Source organism: Megascapheus bottae, chromosome 22, assembly GCF_031878675.1.
Source record: "Megascapheus bottae isolate mThoBot1 chromosome 22, mThoBot2.hap1, whole genome shotgun sequence".
Lineage (NCBI taxonomy): Eukaryota > Metazoa > Chordata > Mammalia > Rodentia > Geomyidae > Megascapheus > Megascapheus bottae.
This window is the reverse complement of record NC_143530.1, coordinates 4032828-4040198: the sequence shown is the minus strand read 5'-3', so window position 1 is coordinate 4040198 and position 7371 is coordinate 4032828. Positions and strand designations below refer to the sequence as shown.

At 40.6% G+C, this 7371-nt stretch overlaps 1 pseudogene; it reads right to left on the bottom strand.

The window, feature by feature from the left end:
• Positions 1-7037: 7037 nt before the first annotated feature.
• Positions 7038-7150, bottom strand: LOC150047589 (small nucleolar RNA SNORA42/SNORA80 family; annotated as a pseudogene).
• Positions 7151-7371: the final 221 nt, after the last annotated feature.

The window sequence follows — 7371 nt, the reverse complement described above, 5'->3', positions numbered from 1 at the left end:
AAGATTTTCAACTATAATAGAGGTTAATAGACACACACATTGCTACAGCAGTTTGATAGAATACATATACAAATATATTATGCTTTATTCACCTATGAAAGGTGTATCTATGTATGTGTGTTTAAATGTGGATATTTTAAATGCAGACCTATCTTTCTTCTGTCACGACTGGACAGAAAACTTACTGTTTTATGAAGAGCTTAAAGAAGTAAGTATAATACTGTGAATAGGTGACTTAAGCCCTCCTGAGAATTGACCTGCTGAGATTGGCTGAGGGACAATTGGTGCCGCCTGAAAATTAGACTAAATTAGTTTGATTCATCCCAGCCACTTGCTGCTCGGAGTAGGCAACCAAGCTGAGGAAAATCCACTGGTGTGCTTCCTTTCTAACCCAAGTAGTTGATGCACTAAATGTAATTTTATACTTTTAATAAAAACTTTCATACAATAATATCAGAAAGTTGGATCACTTGGACTGTTTTCTGTAGCTTTTGTCTTTCTTGCCTTGAACAATTGAAAGCTAGCGTGTGTGTGTGTGTGTGTGTGTGTGTGTGTGTGTGTGTGTGCGTGTGTGATGAAAGATCAAGGTCAAGGGGGAAGATTAGCATCTTGCCCTGTGGCAGGCCCTGTCAGACCGTAGCCTTCTTACAGAGCACTTTGGAACACACTCTTTGGACCTTCTTCAGAGCCTTGGTAAGAATGAACTGTACGGGGACATTTGAATCTGCTTTGCCTCAGGGAGTTGATTAGAGTTGATTATCCCTGAATGAATTTATTACAGGAAAGCACACACACCGAGAGCGTTTAGCTGAAATGGTTTGTATTTACAGATCCAAGCAGCCATTGCAAAGGACAATCTATGTGCAAGGAATTTCCAAAAGCTCCCCAGAAGCTCTCTTATGACCCTGCTTCACATAGAGTCTAGATCATGACAGCTGCCCTGCTTTTCACAAATGCCTCATGTTTTAGTGGAATTGAGGTTTATAGTCAGGCCTCATGCTTGCTAAGTAGGCGCTCTACTACTTGAGACATGTCTCCCACCCTTTTTGCTTTTTTTTTGCCAGTCGTGGGGCCTGAACTCAAGGCCTGAGCACTGTCCTTGGACTTTCTCAAGGCTAGAGCTCTACCACTTGAGCCACAAAATCACTTCCAGATTTTTTTCTATGTATGTGGTACCGAGGAATCGAACCCCGGTCTGCGTGCATGCTAGGCAAGCACTCTACCACTAGGCCAAACTCCCAGCCCCATTATTTTTAAATAAGGTCTCACCTTTTACCTGGGCCAGCTTGACCCATATCCGCCTTTGTATCTTTCCCAGGTTTTTTTTTATTGGTTGATACTTGGGGGCGGGGTCATCATAGCCCATACTGACCTGGACCATCACCCTCCTGATTTTACCCCCTGAATTAGCTCAGATTACTCATGTGAAACACGATGTCTAGCTGGGCTGTAAGTGTTACATACGTGCACACACACATCTTTTTTGTTAGTAAAAATGGAATAATACACAGAAAGATTCACACCTATCATTTGATTCATGACAAGTTGAGTAAGGAAATTTAGTTAAGGAATGAAAGGTCAGTATTATATCTAATTATGAAAACAGGGAATTGGAACCTTACCTCATTTTATAAGTCAAAATTATTTTAAGGTGAGTCATAGATTTTACAATGAATACTGTTCTTTTCATCCACAGATGCAGATGTGAAAATTATCATATTTATATGACATGGAGTTCAAAGTGACTTTGGATGGTCATTTGAACTGTCCAGTCACTTTTCTTCTAAGAAAATTCTTTTGTCTCTTCCTCTTACATTTCTCTCACTTGAGCCAGTAAATTCCATTGCACTACACTTTACGCTGTAACAATTATATGCATATGTAATTCATTTTACTGATATATACTATACATAATATTTAACATAAAAGAGATATACTGTATATATCTGTATATACTGAAAATGAGATTTTCCAGGAGCAGAGTACATAAGAATGATGATGAGAGAATAAAAGTATTCATGGAACAGATGGGAACTGTCAAAGGAGTGAGAAAGAAAGAAGAGTTCAGAGAGAAAACTTGTTAAAGGAACTAGAAGCCTGAGATGAAATGGGGTCACAGAAGTGTGCAACTATGGAATCTCAGACTTAGCATCAAGACAATGGAGGCGGGAGAGAGGCTGGAGATGGAGAGGTGTAAAGGCTGCAGGGCCAGGAGTGTAGTCTAGTGGTAAATGCTAGCCTGGCATGCACGAAGCCCTGGGTCCTCGGTACCACATATATAGAAAAAGCTGGAAGTGGTGCTGAGGCTCAAGTTGTCGAGCGCTAGCCTTGAGAAAGTCCAAGGACAGTGCCCAGGCCCAGCGTTCAAGCCCTAGGACTGGAAAAAAAAAAGTTTGGACAGTTCAACCTGCTCTTTTGCGCCAACAGAGTCTGTCTTACTGTGGCTGTGTAGCAAAACCTTCCATCTTACTATTTATGAAACATCCAGTAAGTCATTGAGGTCAAATTTGAAGCCTGTCAGCCTTCAGCTAAAAGGGAGAGGCCAGAGGGTTACTGATTCAAGAGTGGTCCCCTCCTGCTGGCTGGTCTTTTGTTTTCCTTTAAAAAAAAGTTTTAGCAAGGATCTATTTTAGTATAGCAGCAGTAAAGGAGAGAAAAGTGGAAGAGAGAGAAACCTTACTACTGCCCATCCTGGGAAAGTCAGAGGTAAAGACTTCAGGCTGGTTATGAAACACAGGCTCCCGAAAGCTAATGAAATAAAAGATGATCATTCTAGCACTGTCAGATTTATATAACCATACTGATCATCTGCCCCACATGCAAAATGTTTATTATGAGCCTGACAGCCAGAAGTGCATGAGAATGAACGCAACAGAATGGGAATGGACGCTTCCCTCTGTGTGAGTGGAGAACGGTTTTCTAAAGAGACGCCTGCTTTCAGATGAGAAGAATTGCCATTGACTTTGAGATCACACGGGTGTCTCTTGCAGAGAATCTCCTGTTGAACTTGCAGCCATGGCACTGGGGATTCATCTAGGAATCTCCTTTTAAAATAAAGCTATCTAGCACAGGTGCTAAATAACTCACCGAAGTCCATCACCGAAGTCCACGCCGTGGGAACGAATGTCCTGCCAAGACCTGGCGCTGCTCTGCCCTGTGTACTCTGCTGTGAAATGACTTCACGAAAAGCATTTGCTCAGTGAGGCGGGCAGTACCAGGGGCTGCTAAGAGCAGATGGAGGCATTTTCAAAGCACACCGGGCATGAATGCCAGCCATACAATGGATGCCCAGAGCCTGGGACACTCACACACCCGGATTATAGGCATATTTTCTAGATTGTGTTCAAGTCAACATCTAGAACGTGCACTGGTGTTAAGCTGGACGCACGCTGCAGAGGCGGCTGCAGGAGTCAACCAGACGATGGGATCCATGAATGGTGAAGCAACTGAGTAATTAAGAAAAATAACAAATGGAAGACCCTTTCAGCGCTGTCTGAATCATGCATGCATTTGTTCACTAATTCACTCAATACTTAGTGGAGATTTTACTATGAGCCTTGTCCTCTTCTAGATGCCGTGGCTGGATAGAATCACTGAATGTATGTATAACCAAAATTTAGTCCCAAGCACATCGTTTGTCATTTTTTTGAGATGTTTTGGGATTTCAAGGAAAAACACAGGTACTTTCCTAAGGAACTTAATGCTTAACAGAAAACTCTCTCTGTAATATGGGAATATTCTACCAGATTTTTGTTCAGAAGTTATATGGAGGAAACAAAATACCTTGGTAAATCTGGAAATCATGAACAGAATAATGTCCCTACAAAGAAGGAAGCAGTGAAAACATTAACTATCCAACATTTCATTTGAGTTAGGTGGTATGAGATAAGTAGAACGTTTAATGCAGAAGAAACAATCATATATGAAAATATAAAAATCACCTTGGGTCTACTCAGATGTTGTAATTCATCTTGGGTTTTTTTTTCTGAAAACTTCGTTAATGTCTTATGTATGAATGTCAGTGCACTAAAGTCTCTCTCTACATAGCTTGCTGGTATCTGCATTGCTGATCAATCTTTGAAGAAAAAAGTCATGATTTAATAAAAATATTTCCCTCCTATCTCTCCTGAAAATGGTCCATTGAGTATCTAAAAGAGAAGAAATAATTGAGATGAATATAGTCACAAGCTGTTTTCTGTTAGCACTGAGGAAGATATTGGAAAGGTTAAAATGTGATACTTTTTCCCTCCCTCCCTCTCTCCTTCCCTCTCCTCTTTCTTTCCTTCTTTCCTCCCTTCCTCCTTCTTTCCTTAATTCCTTCCTTCCTTCTTTCCTTTCCAGTCCTGGGGCCTGAACTCAGGGCCTGAGCACTATGCTGGAGCTTCTTTTGCTCAAGGCTAGTACTCTACTTGAGCCACAGTGCTACTTCTGGCCTTTTCTGTTTATGTGGTACTATGGTATCAAACCCAGGGCTTCATGCATGATAGGCAAGCACTCCACCATTAAGCCACATTCCCAGCAAGATTGAAACTTTTAAGACAGGGTTTTTTGGCTTGGATAGTTTTGTATTGAATGCCTAGAACACAGACAGCAAAAAAGTAAAACTAATTACTCTTTAAAAACTTGTTTGTTCAATTATAGCCCGGATAATTGGGAGAAAAGAGAGGAGAAAAATATTAAGTTGAACTTGTGTCAAAGTTGATCTGTAAATTCTTTAATGTTTGGGAGACATTTCACATGAGCTGTGTCATAAAACTCTGAAATTACTGAACAACGTCTCCTTTGCTGTAATAAGAGAACTGGAAAAGAATTATGTTTCCTCAACAGACCAGCATGGTTTATATATTGGAAATGTATGATTGTCATTTATTTCTTGCTACACTGCTGTTTATAAAGAAGTGTGTTGATTCAACAGCGAGTCAACTGTTTATGGAAACTTAATTGCTTTGGTTTTATCTGTTGGTCCTGTCAATCTCTGGCATTGCTCTACCCAACACAATGCTGTCGGTATTTATATCAATGATGACTTCATATAGAGTTGCCATCCAGTTTTAAATATGGTCTTCAAAGAATTTGGGAAGTGTTGGAAAGCAGAGTAATTTGATTTGCATGCGAGCCCTCAAACATGGGTGCCAGTTGGCTGCTTCTGTTCATATCTCTCCTCTTTCATGGATTGTTCTCTTTCTGCTCAAGATTTTTGCATAGTTAAGAAATGAAATGGCTTTTTTGCCCTTAAATCAAGAGCCCATTTATCTCACATCTAATACAAAAGCATAATAGAGTATTTTCTATTGGAACTATCCCAGAAAACCCTGGGGAGATAAATGAAGACTAATATGTTCATGAGCACATCATATTTGTTAAAATATATGCATGGAAAAAATTGAAAATCTATGGGGCTATGACCGTGGCCTAGTGATAGAGTGTTTTCCTAGCCTGCATGAAGCTCTGGGTTCTATTCCTCAGTACTGCGTACACAGAAAAAGCTGGAAGTGGTGCCGTGGCTCAAGGGCAGTGCTCAGGCCCTGAGTTCAAGCCCCAGGATTGGAAAAAAATAATTAAAATCCATCATTCATTTAGAGATCCGATACTAGAAAAATTTAGAAGGCATAATATGGGAAAAAGAAAGAAACCAACATAGATACATATGATCTGAAAATGTGATTTGTACAAGAAAAATGACAATATCGTGAGTGCACAATTCAGCCTGTAACATCTCTCATGAGGATGGCATTCTGGTGCCCCTATGTATAGACATTTCTTTCTTCCTTTTATCCCAGTTGACGGGTTTCATTCTTATGTCTGTTGGTCTCAGATAACTTTTCCATTTCTCTTTTCTCTTGGGTGACACATTTGGGCCAACTTCTTTGTCTACCATGCAGAAAATTGACAGTTGATGTTTCAGAGGTTCTTCATGTTGCAAAGTTCTCCAGAACTGTAAACTTGCCGAAGAACTTGGCCCCGCCCTTTTTGAACTTCACTACATCCTTTAGCTTTAATGGAAGAGAGATAATGTTATTTTTTTCAAGTTTAATAATTTCATTTTCAGTTAAAATACAGAAACGGCCAGGATTCCTTAAATATTAGATAAAGTAACAACAGTAAGTGCTGTATCTTATCTGCCACAAATAATCAGTGAGAAAATGATTCTTTCCTTAGACTGACACTGCTCAACAGCACCACAGCCTGGATTGTAGAAATCACCGAAAGATGCTCAGTAGATTTGTCAGAGCCAGCTAGAGACTGTGAATTGTGGAAGGAGAGGATCCAAGGTTGGACCCAGTCTGGGCACTCTTCTTGAGTCCCCAAGGGAATCCCATGTGACTATGAAAACTACTGGTTTGATTCTTTTACTCTGGTGTTTTTCTTTCTCTCTGATGATTGTGAGGTGTGTGTGTTTTGCTCATATATAAGCATTAAATTGTCCTTAGCTAGTAGAAAACCAATTTAAAGAACTGGAGCTGGCCTGACCAGGAGGTGACCTCATCCCTTGGATACCATGCATCTGCACTCCTGAGGGGAGAAACAATTCCAAGTGTACTCTGAAGGCGTGTGTATGTTTGTATGCTTGCTAACGTCTGACCTGTGACTGAAGAAATGACTTCTCTAGGTCTCTTCCTCAAGAAAATGTTGGTCCTGTCTGCAGATATCATTAATAAATTGTTATCAAAAAGGACTTCCTTTGCCCTGTAAAGTTGTGTTATATGATAGGTAAAATGGACTGGCAGGTCTAGGGTGATTTTATTCATTAGCTGCAATGTAGTGAGGCATTTGCCTAAAGCAGACGAGGAGCCTGGGGTTGTAGAGAGGGAGGAAAACAAAGGAGCCATGTGTCATGGACAGGACACACAGGGAGGAAGGGGAGATGTCTTACTTCAACGCGTGTGAAGGCCCAGGGTCCTTTGCATCAGGACACACCTCATGAGGGAGGAAAATTTATTTCCTAGGGCTCAGATAAAATTGAACAGCGTCAGTCTTGTGTTTTCAGTTGATCTTTGAAAGGACTTGTCAGTTTTCTTCCTCTACACCTTTTCTTCTTCTGTTCAACCCCCTTCAAGGCCAGTAGCCCACAGGTAGAGGCAAGGTAATGGTTTGGGACCACAGTTCACTCTGGCATCTGGGACAGGCCTGCCATAAATCCAACCCATGCATGCATTTTCTGCTCTTTATCTCTTCATAGAACATGAAATGATTTTGGTTAAAAATTAATATTATTGCAAATAGCATCTTTGTGGAACGGTAATGCCGACGCCATTGTTTTTACAGTGTGAGCAGAAAAATCTCATCTTTAAGTGGTCATTAGCTGTGGAATGTGAGAAATGAATAGAGAAAAGCAAATTTCTACTGTTACAGCTGACATTGCTCTGGCAT